Here is a 14,887-nt window from a genome sequence, read left to right as displayed (position 1 = left end):
CAGCAGGGATTTGGAAATTGGTCCTTCAGCACATGGAGCCAACACGGAGGAGTAAATCCAGAACACGACGAACACGACGGGGTAACACTCTGGTGTCTTCCAGCTGACTGAGCACTCCTTTTAAGCTTGAGAAGAGCAGCCCAAAATGAGTCGCAAGTGCGGGCCATGCCCACCCGTCAACTGCAGCCACCTGTGGAGCAGAGTTAGTAGAGCAGGGAAACACAGATGCTAAAATGCTAAATGCTAAAATGCAAAATTTCTTTTAGAAATATAATGGTGTTATTATTATTGATTATCAACTTGATCACAAACCACTGAATTGTTCCATAATTTCATACTCACTTAATTTAATAATTTTTTTTAAATACTTTTGACCTTGTTTCTTTAATTTCTTTGTTGAGGTTATTCCATAATTGTACACCTCTCACGGTAATGCCCCATTCTTTTACTGTGGTTCTAAATCTAGTTTTTTTAAAGACTTCTGTTCCTTACAAGGTACTCACAAGGTAGTTATTTGTTCTCTTTTCAAACATATTTTGAATATTTATTGGTAAAATATTTTTGTTTACTAGATACATTATTTGTAACATTTTTAGATCAACTAGGTCATGAATTTTGAGTATTTTATATCGTATGAATAATGGATTAGATATTGGCTGTATATAAGTTTTATACGTCGATCCCCTGATTTGTATACAATAAATTAGGTATGGGACAATCGAAGAGTTGTACAATGTTAACAAACCATAACTATTTAGTAAGAATCATACTTTTATGTAAAATAGCAAGCTGTACAAAGAAACGTTATTGTCAGAAAAAATAAATAAAAGCAGTAATTAGAAGAGAAAATAGTTTTATTGTTTGACATGTTGATGCTGAGAAACTGAGAGTTTGGGACATATGTGGGGCTTGTTCTCACCCAAAACATTATTATTTTTATTTATTTTTTTTTGGGGGGGGGGCTCTTCAAGCTAAACTCATGTTGTGACATTTTATTTCTGACATCGTTTCTGCTGCTGCAACAAGCCAGAACACAAACAAGTATATCTGTCCTCCTTCACTGAGCTGCCTGTAATTTCAGAGTGGACATTTCCACTCATCCAGCCCACATAACAGCTCTGTCCCTCATCCCTCTGTCTCAGTGAAAAACACTATATGCCTCGATGTCCACCGCAACATCCTAAATATACCAGCTCTCCCAACAGCGCCATCACCCTGCACTCCTCCTCTCTGCATGCTGGGAATCTCTGTGTGCACTCAGGACCACAGACTTCCTCCATGTCAAACACTGGATGTAACTGTGTGTGTAGAAACGTTCTGCGTGTCCACCCTGCAGGGTTACTTCCCCTCCCCTTCGGTTCGTGTGAGAGCAGCATCATCTTTCTGAGCATTCTAACTTTCATTTTAATTTGATGACCACAACTGTGGAGGCAGACTGCACTGTGGCTGGGTTCAGAGAGTGCCCCAAGCAGAAGAGGAAGAACAGACGGAGACCTTGGGGCCACTGTCTGGGGATCAGTTACCAGCACACGGCCCGGCCCTATCTTCAGCAGCTCACCCTGAGTTACAGAGACACAGACCACAACAGGGAGCTGCTGTTTAAACTGTGGCAACACTGGAGACATCAGAGTGTTGGTGTCCCTGCCTCTAGTGGACAGGGGAGGAACCACAAGAAGCAGACTGATGTTTTGAAGGCTCTTCACTTGTGGACCTTCAGACCTGGGACTCAATTGTAAGCAGTAGCTTTGATAAATGCTGAATGGTTAGTAAAGTAAACTAAAATAAGTTTTTAGATTAAATAGAAATAGCACATAAAACAATCCAAACTTTCACATTCAGTGGTTTTGTTTTTTCTCATATAAACCAGAGGTCCATTTTTAAACCTGGTTCTGTTGTCAATAATGATGTAATGACTTTCTTCAGCCTCTGGAGATTAAAGCCTAATCCCAATAAAACTGTTCAATGTTCATCAGTGAGTTTTCTCCATTATAAACTGCATTTTCTCTGAGCCCATCACGGGTATATATACTTGTTGATGTGGATGTTTGGAGATGAAGTGGTACTCCACACCTCTACTCTGCTGGTTCCTCTTGGGCTGACTGGTGTCTGAGAGAGAGGGAATGATGAGCTCAGACTCAGACTGTCTGACTCTCTGCTGCTACAGAACCTGGCTGAAACTGAGCCACATTATTCTGGAGCTAGAAGCCTGAAAAACAGCCCTACAGGGCATGCCAGGCCTCATATATATGAAGCTGTAATAGCTCTATAAAACACCCAACCTGCAGGGCTGCAGCAGCAGACATCCAGCTCTGCTATACAGAGTGTAAATGTAGCTCCTGTAATGAGGCAAAATTTTCTGTTGGAACAACGGAAGGCAACTGAGTTTGGGAGCATTTATTTGGCCGTGCACCCAAACACTTTGCTGTAAAATCGGTGGTGGGAGCAGCACATGGAGGAAACGTGAGCGGACAGCCGGCTGGGTTAGTCAGAGTCGACTCTACTTTTAGAAGGTCAAAGGTTCACACCCCTCAGACAGGAAGAGCAGCAGCTTTGATCACCTGCAGCTCCACCTGCCTGGTTCTGCCCTCTAAGCTGCTTATCTCAACAGCACGTTGAGTTAATTTGACCAGCCGACATCCGTCGATCCTGCACAGAAACAAACAGAAACATCCCATAAATGCTTATCAGTGCTTCTTGGTAGAGCATTGTGCATTCAAGCCACAAGGAAAAATCAAACTGAGTTGTAAGGAAAGAAATTTGAGACTTTTACAGGCACTAAAGAACTGCACCCCCCCCCCCATTGGCAGGGTGCTGTTGCTATGAAGGAAGCTACCCCAGACTTATTTTCCTCTTTGCCTGTGGACCCTCAAGGAGAGCGGAGATAAGCCTCATGGGGCTCAGAGACTCACAAGCATTTGCAGGGTCGACCACGTTGAGTAAAGTCTAATTTCTGTAAAGCTAACATCATAATCACATCAGTGGTTGTCTGACTAACCTGTATAGGAGAAAGCTGACCTGGGAGCCGAGCCACTATGGTGCAGGAGTGCAGAGAGCCCATTCTACGACCCCCTTCACAGGCCGAGTGCACCCCCTCCCCGGAGCTGTGTACAACTTTCCAAGACTGGCCTAGCTTCTCAAACGACGGCTGTTTCCCCCTTTCGAGTTAGCCGCCTGCTCGCTGCTGAGATAACCAGCTTACCTTGGAGTAATTCCCTGCAACTGGACGCCTGTCGCCACAACCGAGACAACGGGAGATGGTTGGCAGAAAAAGAAACAGGGACAGTTTAGAATGGTGTACTTAATGTGTTTTCACTGTGTTTTTGAAACACATGGAGCTAACAGGCATAGCTCATATAAGCTTATTTTAAACCATGCTATGCTGATGTGGTTTGACTGTGTTTTTATGGTTATAACAAATTTTATTTCCATAAGATGGGATATTAATGTTTGCATTGTTCGGTCCTCTCATTGCATCCCAATGGAGCTTAAGGTCTTTTAAAATTAGCGCCGAATGTCCGCCAGCATAGTGCTATTAGCTTCCCGGATAACATTAGTGCCACCACCGAGTCAACGCAACTACGTTTTAAAGATAATGCTTGTTTGGCACCCCATCGTTCGATAGTGCTATGAGCATTAATACATCATTAACAGGGAAGATTAATTTTGATTTAATAGTTTATTGTATAACTTTAGGATTAACCCACCAAGCGACCGATTGCTACAGCACCCCTAGCTTCCAAGGGAATAATTGTATTTAAAAAATCAAGTGTCAGAAAGATATTGATTACTACTGAGCAAAACATTCTTTAAAATATTATTTTATCAAATAATGTTTTGTTTAACTCAGGCTTTCCATCGTGAATTAGTTGAAACACATCAAATGTTGTTCTAAATTAGTCAATCTAATTTGATCTCATTCCACATTCTTTAAGATGAACTTTGTTCTCTAACTTAGACCTGAAGTGAACCAGGAATTCACTGAATCATTCTTATGATTGGTTTTCGACTATTTTATTTGTCCTTCTGTTTCTTTTGTATGTACATAGTTCCTTAGCTTCTTTTTTTCTTGATTTTACTTACAGGATTTATTGATAGAAATATAGCGTTAATTCAGATAACATTCTGTATTGGTGTTTTCTGGATGTTAATTTTTATTTCTGATAAGTTGTCACGTCTTTATTATATATGTTATGTAATTACACCTGTTTTATTGTCAAGATTATTATTAATTATAATTGGCAAATATAATTGAATAATATATCATTAAAACAATTTTAAATGATTGTGATCAAGGGTTATGAGCCTGCTGTGATTAGCACTAACAATTGGTTTATTAATTAGCAGTTATGAACTTATTTATACCAGAAAAGGGTTATCTAACCAGTTGTTGACTGGTTAGACTTGTCCAGCAAACATTGTTTACTTTAATTGTAATTGTTGTAAAACTCCTTCATCACAAGCCAATGAAAATGTCTCAGTTTATTCAGTTATTAACTCAAAAGGAAATAAATTGGTAAGAGACCATTTCATTTCTGACTCAAAATAATCACAAACACCTACGATTTCACAAGTTATTTATTAAACTGATAATTCCCTGTTACAGCAATTATTCTGCTTAATAGAATACTAGAAAGCCTTACTCACTACTCAATAGAACATGAAAAGAAAACAAATGAAAATAAAGTCAATCAAATGGATTAATTGAGAGGTAGCAATGTATAATCAATTCACAGCTGATTAGAAATCTTACTGACATCAACATTAACCATCACAATCAACAGGTGAGCACTTTGAGGTAACAGCATTGAAAGAACACTGGCTAAAACGCTCTGAGGTAGCAAAGCTGGTATACAGAAAGAGGCCTTAAACTAAGATGGGGAACGCTTCTGGCAAAACTAGCCACCAGCACTATTCATTCATGGTTAGCTTCTAACTCGCTCTTGTCCAGCTTCAAGGTGGCGCTCAGGCAACGCTAGCTAATCAGCTAGTGTGACTTCACAACAGCCTAGGGCTAGCAGCTGCGGGCTACTCGGTGTCCCACCCAAGATGGCGACTATGACGACATATGACCTCTGATCTTGCGTGCGGTGCGTAAGGAGGCGGCCCTGATGTCGTATTACCTCCGACAATGCGTGCTGTGCATAAGATGGCGGCTCCAAGATCACTGCTAACTCACTAGCCTAGCGTATTGAACGTAGGGCGGTAAACAGTTGAGACAAAAGCTTCAACAAAACGTGGGAAGCCCAAAAGGGAGAGAGAAATAGAGAAAAGGAATGAAATATGGAAAATAAATCAAACTTAGCCGATCGGCACGGCCCATTTTTCATCAAACAAAACCAACACAGCAAAAATCACTTATAATGCATGCACACACTGGAAATATTCAGCATAGTTAAACTCTCTTTGGAGTACTTAAGCATTAAAACTTTTCCTAACAGGTTCTGCCCAGGCACAAAATACCACCTTATGGGTGGAAAAAGAGGGAAAAAAGGGAAATCAGCTATCAGCTGGAAGTAGAAAGTACAGCAGCAGACATTTTGATAAGTTACAAGAGGAAAAGCACAAATGTGACCAAGAATAAAATGAGAGATTTTATTCTTGCAGGGTTCTTCAACAGGGTTCTGTTACTGTTGATGTTACTGTTGAAACTTGGTTCTGATCCAACAGAATGATGGGCTCACAGCAGGGTTGTTATTGTTGATGCAGCCTCACACTGATCCAACAGAACCAAGGTCATTTCTTCCTGAGTTTTCATGCTTGTTAGGATGTCACCAGATGTGCTGATGTAGATTATGGCTGAACATACTTTAATACTTGAGCACAAGTTTACCTCAGGTGCAGTAAAATCTTAAACCTTGATTCCTCTGCAGAAATCAACCAGTTGAACAGAGGAGATGAAGGAAAAAGCCTTTTCCTCTGACTGCTGCAGGTCAGCTGGACTTTCTATCATGTCCCCAGTGGGGGACCCACCAGAATAAGTGGCATCAGACAGACTAATGATTAATGAGTGGTTCAGAAAGGTGAGTATCCCTCTTCATTTCTTACAGAGGTCCGTATGAAGAAACTGGAAGATTAAACTCATGAGACAGATTCATTTGTTATAATAAAGAACTGTCGCAAGGGGTGCTAGTGCTTATCTCCAGCTGTCAATAGGCAAGAGACAGGGTACACCCTGGACGGGTCGCCAGTCCATGGCAGGGCAACACAGAAACAAACAGGACAAACAACCATTCACAAACACACTCACACCTAAGGAGAATTTAGAGAGGCCAATTAACCTTGTTTTGGACTGTGGGAGGAAGCTGGAGAATACGTAAAAGAAAGCAAACTCTCAGGAGAACCACTTATCCTGTTTGCTGTCATGCTGCCTCAGAGCTCCTCAACATTTAATCTGGTGGAGAAGAGGGCGGTTTAGTAGAGATCCACAACCTGATAAATAGGTGTGGACACCGAGGCTCTTTCAGTCTGATCTCTGATATCTGGAAACCTTCACATACAGACACATTCACAGGCCATGCTTTCCCTCTCTTCCTTCACTCAGCAACACATGGTTTGGAGTCCAGTTGTGTGATGGCTGGAAGTGATAAAAGCTGTTTCCTCAATGAGCATGGAGACTGTACCGTGAAATAAAAAATCTCTGAGGAAGGAGACGGTGGGACATTCTGGGCTCTCTGTGGTTACCTTCTCAGATCAACAAGCACAAACTGAAGCGAATACAGCGATCAATCTTAGCTGGAGAGAAGTTTTTCACTTAGAGGAAAAGTCTAAGGAGCTAAGAAGTCGGCTTATTTAGTAAGATCAGGAAATGGAGCTCATCTGGATTATTTTTCAGGAATGTGGGAGGAATGCAGCGCTGCTGTTTGAACAGGGCTCAAGACCAATGTTGTTGTAGGCGATGAAGGTGGCAGAGCGTGGTAACAGAGGCTCTGTAATGATCCCTATCACAGTGGTGTAGACAGTCCACTCAGCAGGCCACAAACCTGCACACAGGCTTGTTTTTCCTCAGTCTGAGTGGAAATATGGAGCTTCTGGTTTAGGGGACCAACACAGTCAGGTCGGCTACACCTTGGTGTGACTGACTGCTGCAGTTCTTCAAACTCCTGAAACCATTTTTTTTGTTCCTCGCTCAGTTAAAGCTCCTTCTTGCTGAGGAGGTCCAACAGAACCACCACCAGGTCACCATGCTCCAATCCAGCAGCTCCACCATAAACCCAAATACAGCAGTAAAACTGACAGAAGCGCTGCTGTTTTCTCTGAGCTGTAGTATTTCCACTGTGTTTCTCTCTCTCTCCTTCTGTCTCTCTCTGCTTGCAGTTTGCTTCAGCACTAAAAGTGTCAGACATCATTCCTGCTCTCATTAGAGAAGCTGCCTTTAATATGGAGAGCTGAAGAACTTCCAGGCTCACGCAGCCAGAGGACAACAGACCGAGGCCCGACCCGATGAGGCCCAGCCTGATCACCTTGCCTCCAAGCTCCTCCCATAAGAACCAGGCACCATCACAGCACTACTCACTCTGCTGCTCTACTGTTCCACATTCAGAAGACGGTAGAAGAAACACAAGCAAACTGCGGCTTTTTAACAAGGAGAAGCTTTAATGAAGAGCTCCAAAGGTTCTGGTTGTAAATCCACAGCAGATAAATAGTCCTTTCTTACAGATATTCAGGCTGCAGCCCAAATTTAAATCATCAAAAGGTATCTGTGAGTTTGTTGTGTAACGTTAGAGGGAAATGTGGAAAATAAGATTGAACTTTATTGGTTAACAATTAGATATCTTTCAGACCATCAGAGGTTTGGTCAAACTCTCCACACAGGAAGCAAAACTGATTTCCATTGGCTGCCTTTCTTGAAAGATCCAGAAACCCAGAGAAGCATCTTGATTTGTCTTGGAAATGAATCTTAGACTTCATTTATTTAACTCCATTCAGGACAGAGAGGCAGGCTGCAGCTCATTAGTGGGCGCTTTGGACGCTGTTTTTGCCTTAATGAACAAACGCCTTCAGGTATTAGGAAAAAGGTTTCAGAGAGGAGGATGTTGGACCCAGAAATACTGCAGGGAAGCTGCTGAGCTAAAGAGAGGAAACAGGTCAGGGCTGATGCCAAGTCAGGCAAAATGTCTGTGTTTAAATTTGAAAAACTTCCTTTAGACTGAATTTCATCAGCAATAAGCATTTAAATATGTTAGAATAAATGGTTTGAATCATAAACTTTGAATTAAGTGTAAAAGGATTTTCTCAATTGTTCAACATAGAACCCAAAATTGAAAGCTATTGAGTCTCTTCTGGAAAAACAGAGAAAACATGGGGAGGGGCAGAACAGGACAGGCTGAGAAACAAAAAGCAGAGTCTTTCCTCCCCCACTTCACCATGTATCCAACTGTCTACAGATGGTCCTCCAAACTAAGGAAGGTCTCTGGAAATATTGACATTAGCGTAAGAGGTGGGAGAGGTTCAGCATCCTCTGAGTTAGGCTGGAACACACTGGCAGGAAAATAGGCTCACTATTTAGCACCTCGGCCTGATGAAGTCCATGCTCTGAGTACCAAGGCCTGGCCAATCAGGCAAGACACACGGAGCAGAGAAATAAAGGAGGGAGACGTTCTCCACCTTTTACAGTCAATGTCTAAAACAAACTGAAATATCTAACCTGAATTTGCTGGATCAGACATTTGAGCTTTTTCCTTGATTATTGGAAACAATAAAGAGAATCTCAGGAAAAATGTGCAGAATATTGTTGCTCCATTTCTGTCTGAGACGTTCTTGTCATATTTGTTCACATCAGAAACCTCAAAAGGAAATTGAGGAGCTGCCGACAGCTCCCCGATGCTCCAGTTGGTGCTGACAGAGATTTAAATCTGCAGCAGGCACCTGGTTCAGCTTATTATTCCAGCATTTACTGCCAGCACTTGTCTTCCAGCCACAAACACAGAATGAGAAACTGCTAAATTAATTTCAAGACCTCGGCACATTGTTATGAAGCTCTTTGGAAAACTGCAGATGCTGGTCCAGGCAAGTGTTACCAATTCCAAATCCTTGGCCCCCCAATCAAATATGCCGAAAACAAGCAAATTTGTCATCTCTCTGTCCTCTTTGCTCCTCCTAATTTGTATTGTGCTGTCTGAAGAATTATCTTTCAGCAGCAGACAGCCTTATTGTTAGTTATTGTCATGGTTTTTGAGGGGTTTGGCCCACATGAAGAACACAATCAGGAGGCAGAGAGCAGTTTAAGATGTTTATTAACAGGCACGGAGGTTCATGGAGATGGAGGCTCACTATGTGAGTGATCGACGAGAAATCACAGGGAGGAAGGATCACAGAGCTGGCGGCCAACAGTGATCGGGGAACCCTGACCGATACTCTGCAGAAGAAAGGAAACAGGTTAAACGGGGCGAGGAGGGGAAACTGCTGTAACGAGGGGTGCGCATACGGCCGGGTTCAGGAAACCTAGCTGGGGGGGTGCAACGGAAGACGTATTCAGTGGAGCTCGTCTCAGAGGTGGGGCCAGGTGACTGAGCGAGACAGGTGAGCGGGTAGATGGGACTTGGCGGAGGTCCAAGCAGCACCGAAGCAGAAGGCAGTGGCAGTAAGCAGCTGGAGGAACCAGGGAGGGTGCAGAAGGGAACTCTTGTCCGGCTTGGTAACACCAAGGGGGCTCGATGAGAGTGCCAGAGCAAAATCTGAGCGACAAAGTTCTAGGGACTTGTCTTGAGACTTCAGAACTCGGAAGAGCGTCCAGAGAGTGATCCAGTGCATGACGTGATCAGTGAGAAACAGGAAACACGAGTTAGTGCGGTGAACAGGTAAACTGTTGAGAGATAGTGCCCACTGAAGCATACCACAACGGTTTAACACTCTGGCGTCTTCCAGCTGACTGCAACCTGCTTTTAAGCTCCAGCCCGGAGCTGCCAAACGAGCCACAGGTGCGCATGACGCCCACCTGTCAACTGCAATCACCTGTGAAGAGAAAAGCAGAAAGCAGGCAGTGCTGACAGCAAGCTGCACAGCACTGCCTGCAGAATCCTGACAGTTATTGGGGTTACATTAATTTGGGATGTAAAATTGCTTAATGGACATCCATATGATATATGTTATGCAGTTGTTAAAACTTGGATGAAGAATAATTTTTGTTTGTTCTTTCTTATTTAATTATTAATTATTTTTAACTATTATTTGTTTGGATCACCTTATTGTGATCAGGAGATTGGTGTGCCTCAGTGACCCTGAGAGCTATACCAGCAGGAGTGTTGGCTTAGGATGGGACACCCAAGCTGGTCAGCTATTGGAGTAGAAGGATAACTGAAGTGCAGTCTACAGTATATCTTGGATGTTAAGCACAGCTTACTCTTTTTCCATGAAGAAAACACAAATCACCAACTACATAATTTTGCCAGAGCATAATGTTATTGCATAATGATGCCCCCTTAACATCCCTGCCTGGCCCCTCATATATGTGTGCCTAGAACTGGCTCTGCCGCCATGTCATACATTTGGCTCCTACAAGGACCTGTTGATCTCCTGGTGTCGCCTACTGAGGTGGAAGCTACTTCTTCAGCCTGCTGTACGTCAGGATCCAACCCTAGACAGAAGGAACAGCATAATTTACAGTCGCTCCATGAAACTAAGTATATATGAGGGAGTGTAAACTCCATCACAGCCATCAGTCACATGAGCCTGCAGCTGTGTGCTTCTGTTTCTATGTGTGATGGTGTTTCTGCAAACACGTCCACACAGCTCCAGGTCTAGGAGCTCAGCTTGTTCTGATGACAGCATCTTTGCTGAAAGGAAAATAAGTGCAGCACAACCCTCAGCCAAACACTTGGATATCACACTCAGACACTTCACTCACATTTTCCACTTGTGGCATTTTTATTATTCCTTTCTGTGCATAAAGCGAACTGTGCAAAAGTCTTTGGTCGTCCTTAATTATTTTTTTTGTCTCTTATATCGGAAGAGACAGACTTGGCTGGAACTGTTTAATGGGATCCTGAGCAGCAGTTCTCCAGGATTTCTGAAGATATTTCAGCTTTTTTAGTTGGACTTTGACTTTGATTAGCTAGTACTTTAGTATTTATAAAAAAAAAAAAACATTTTAGTACCAACAAGGTTCTTCTCAACCACCTGAAAACCTGGCCCTCAGCAGATCATCAGCTGAAGGAATCTCTCAGATCCTGTCAGGCCTTTGATGGACTTTTTTTCTTAAGAGATGACTGTAAGAGACAGTTTGTTAAAGTTTGGACACATAACTGTCAAGCTTTGTTTTCCAAAGACTGTATTATGTAATGTAACAGGGAAACCTGAATGATCACTGTAAACAAACAGTTCAAACCTGTTCCTGCATCACTTTACAGTTGTACGTATTTTTGGTTTATATGGCTTGCTGCCATTAACTATAACTTGGTTTAACATTTTTGATTTCATTATATTTTTGTCAGTAAGAAACAAAGTCAAAGATATAATGCAGAATGAATAAACCAAATATAAAATAATAATAATTTTTACTCTTTTCCAAACAGTCCCTTAATCAAGGACGGAGCTGCAAACCAATGCTGACTTCCAGATGAAACACGCAGTAAGTCATGGCAGCACAGTGACACTGCTGCTGGATAAGCCTGTGTGTATATATAAGCAGAGTGAAGGCACGTGGCCCAGTGCTGAATATAGTGTTACATGGTACTGAGGCAGACGTTGTTCCACCCTGGCCAAGCTGTGGCTTTCATGATTTTTGCAATCTCTCCAGTGGTTAATCTACTCATTCAGCACCATACCTCCCCCCAATTCCTCATCAGGGGATTATTACCTTCTGCCTCACAGTGGAAAACATCCACCGTTCATCTGCATTTCTCCTGTAAAAAGACATCAACCTGGAACTGATATCCACAAGCTTGGCATCATCACAATAATCAGAGTAGAGTGTTAGTGACGTTGTGTTGAAAGGGAGCAGACCGGTTCTGATGGGTTAAATCTAAAAAAAACTCACACCACTCCCTCATTTAACTCAATATAAGCACTCTGCTTGGTGATTAAGCTTTAGTAAATCTATGAAAACTAATAATTCTCTTCACCAAACTGCTATCTTAATGAATCAGACTTAGTTGGGTCCAGGTTTCATGATTAAAACCCAGCTGAAGAAGGTTCTGAGTAATCTGGTTCCCCACTGGATCCATAAAGTTCATGATCTAAATTCTGCTTCAGGTTTCTACAGCTTTTCTTCAGGATAAATGAACAGCAGCCTCTTGAAGTGCCAGAGCTATTATTCTTCAAGACCCATTTATCCTTTGTTGAATGAGACAGTGGGGACAGATATGACCGTTGACCCAGAGTGGAAGGACTGGTCCAGGTGCAAATGAAATAATGAAATTAAGGACATTTGTCATGAAACCGTCTATCTACAAACAACATCATATTTGTTAGAGGATTATCCAAGGATGAAGTGTGAGATTGGGATAGAAATGTAGGATACTCATACCACAAAGATCCAGTCAGTCGGGTCAAATCAAAATTCTTCTGGAGTTTCCTTCAATAGGAGCTGAATAGAAGCCGGTTTTCATAGAGTTTTCTGTGAGTCTTACTGCAGAATGGTACTAGCTATGAATAAAGAAATTGCAGAATCTGGAACTGCACAATACTCTAAAGCTTTGGTGAACTTATTTGGTAAAACAGAACCATGAGAAGAGAAATAAGGAGACGGGCCTATTTAATTCAGCTTAAACATAAGCTGTGACTGCACACACTGAAGGAGCTCAACACAAGTCTGTGTGGAAGCTATCCGCAGCTCTCTGAGCCCATTTTCCAGCCTAATAATCTTATCCAGCCACGTGGGACATTAAGCAAGTGTGTAAAGAAATCAGCCAGAGGCGTCTGCAAACTGAAGCTACAAACTCAGACTCCAACATACCGAGAACCACTACAAGCCTGTACCTGGGGTAGAAATGGCTCCAACTGTGAAGCAGAGAGAGACAAGTCCATCTCCAGATAAACTGTCACAAAGACTCAAGTCATGCAGATGCCTGAAGCAAGAGTACAGCATCACGTCTTCCAGACGTCATATGTAGCCGATTAGTAAACGAAAAATGGAAGAAACAATAAACAACCTTTTTCCCTCCAATCACAACTCATCTTACTCAGAGTGATGAGAGTCAAGGAGGGTGGAGAAGAGGAAAAAGCTCCCAGTTAAACCACCTGTTGTGGGGCCTTGTTGCAGTGCTTCAAGGGCCTGAGGCCTAACTGTAGGAGTCTTTGCTGACAGCTCCAATACCATCCTGGTTCTCTGACTAGGAGGTTCTCCTCTTCAGACTGAATGGAGACATCTAGAGAGTTAACCAGACATGGCAGTCAGGGATAAAGTGAGTATTAAGTTCTGGTCTCAATGCTGCGGTTTGACACTGTAACACTTAGTCCAGGTGGTGGCACCAAATGTGGGAAGCATTAGCAGCCCTCTCTGCCTGATTATACATCCAGATTACAGGACCGGCTGGGAGGATGAGGAGGAGTAATTGTAGGCAGCCAGGGAGGAGAGAGATGCTTTTTATTCTGTCAGCCATGATTATCTCAACCTGGAGGAAAATAGGGAGAAGACCTGCAGTTCATGTAATATTAGGATAGACAGGAGAACAGTTGCTCTTAAATGTTATGGCATGATTTTTGGAAACACACCAGTCTTTGATGTGAGAACATTAATTCAAGGATATTTGTTAGTAAGAGGAGAACAAAATACTGAACTGTCAGGAACAAAAAGGAAAGAACTGAACAAGTCCATCCCTCCATTGTTTTTGTTTCCCTGACTTCAGATAAAGAAGAGGATCAAGATGGAGACCACAACATCTCTCTCCTCTTTGACATCTGTAGTTGGGTTCATGTAAACAGACATGTAACCAGCTTCCAGAACCACTGGTTCCCTCTCAGTCAATTCAATATTTAACTGCAGACTGGTCCTGAAACAAAAAGTTTTACTTGTTTCTTTCCTTCAAACAACCTTTGTAAAATTTTAATTAAATATAAGTCTCTGAAAAAGGTTTTCAGACACAGCTTTTAAAGACTAGTGTAAGTGTGTAAAAAATGAAGTCATTCTCCAAACATTTCCGTCCCAAACTTTACTGAACGAGTTCTACAAATGTTCCTACCACTGAGTTGTAACAACAAACATCTGCAGATATGATTATAGTTCTGTAATAAAGTGAGGTTCAGGGTTGCCAGGAGCAGCCCACATATCTAGTCTGGTACCAACACCGACCTTCTGACAAAGGCAGATTTAACTGGGTTTGGTCCAAGTGATGCCTCACACTTTTCATGTTTCTGCAGCAGTCATCCCAGAGTTTAATCTGAGTTCTCTGGGGAGAAGAAACTCTGGGGCACTTTCTACAGCGCTCACAGAACGTATTAGGAAAATGCTCTCCAACCCGACTCTTATAGACTTACATGATGGAATAATGCTGGAGGTATTTGGCTGCTAAAGGTCCATTTGTGTCAGGAGTAATTTATGTTTCCCTTCCATCTTATCCCGCAGCTTTAGGGGCTTAGAGATGTCTCACCTCAGAATGATGAAGGATGACCCCAAAGCTGCTGCTACATTAAAAGAGTAAAACACACTTACTAATAAGTCAGGTCAATGCTCAGTGAAAACAGTCTGAAAGCAGCAAAAGTACCAAAAATAATATGTCTGTTTACAAAATGATCCAAGATGGCTCCAAGAAAGCCAGGCTGGATCTCTGGGTTTGAATAAATAGCATGGTTGGCTGATAATATAGACAAATAGGACATTAAGAAAACCAGAGAAGAGATCCACTTGGATTTGATCCAAATGTTTGAATTGGATTTTAACACCTATTGATGTTCATGGAAGCATGAAGGAAAACCAAAATAAAGCCTGAGGACAGCTACTGCTCTTCTGCCT

The 14,887-nt window shown here is 42.3% G+C and overlaps 1 protein-coding gene and 1 long non-coding RNA gene across 3 annotated transcripts in view; both read right to left on the bottom strand.

Annotated features, from left to right (window-relative positions):
* armc4 (armadillo repeat containing 4) overlaps positions 1-14,887 on the bottom strand; it is a 212,094-nt gene that overhangs the window by 43,451 nt on the left and 153,756 nt on the right. The window lies entirely within an intron of this gene.
* Positions 9,212-11,585, bottom strand: LOC118556819. Of its 2 annotated transcripts, none has more exons than XR_004927393.1 (3): positions 11,497-11,585; positions 10,483-11,204; positions 9,212-10,007 (listed from the first exon to the last, which is right to left on the bottom strand). It is a non-coding gene; the product is annotated as an uncharacterized LOC118556819 (long non-coding RNA). The 2 variants fall into 2 exon arrangements; XR_004927392.1 differs by having other exon boundaries at positions 10,483-10,573; positions 11,497-11,578.

This window comes from Fundulus heteroclitus, chromosome 21, assembly GCF_011125445.2.
Source record: "Fundulus heteroclitus isolate FHET01 chromosome 21, MU-UCD_Fhet_4.1, whole genome shotgun sequence".
Classification (NCBI taxonomy): Eukaryota; Metazoa; Chordata; class Actinopteri; order Cyprinodontiformes; family Fundulidae; genus Fundulus; species Fundulus heteroclitus.
The sequence above is the reverse complement of the archived record's forward strand: the minus strand, read 5'-3'. Positions and strand labels throughout refer to the sequence as shown.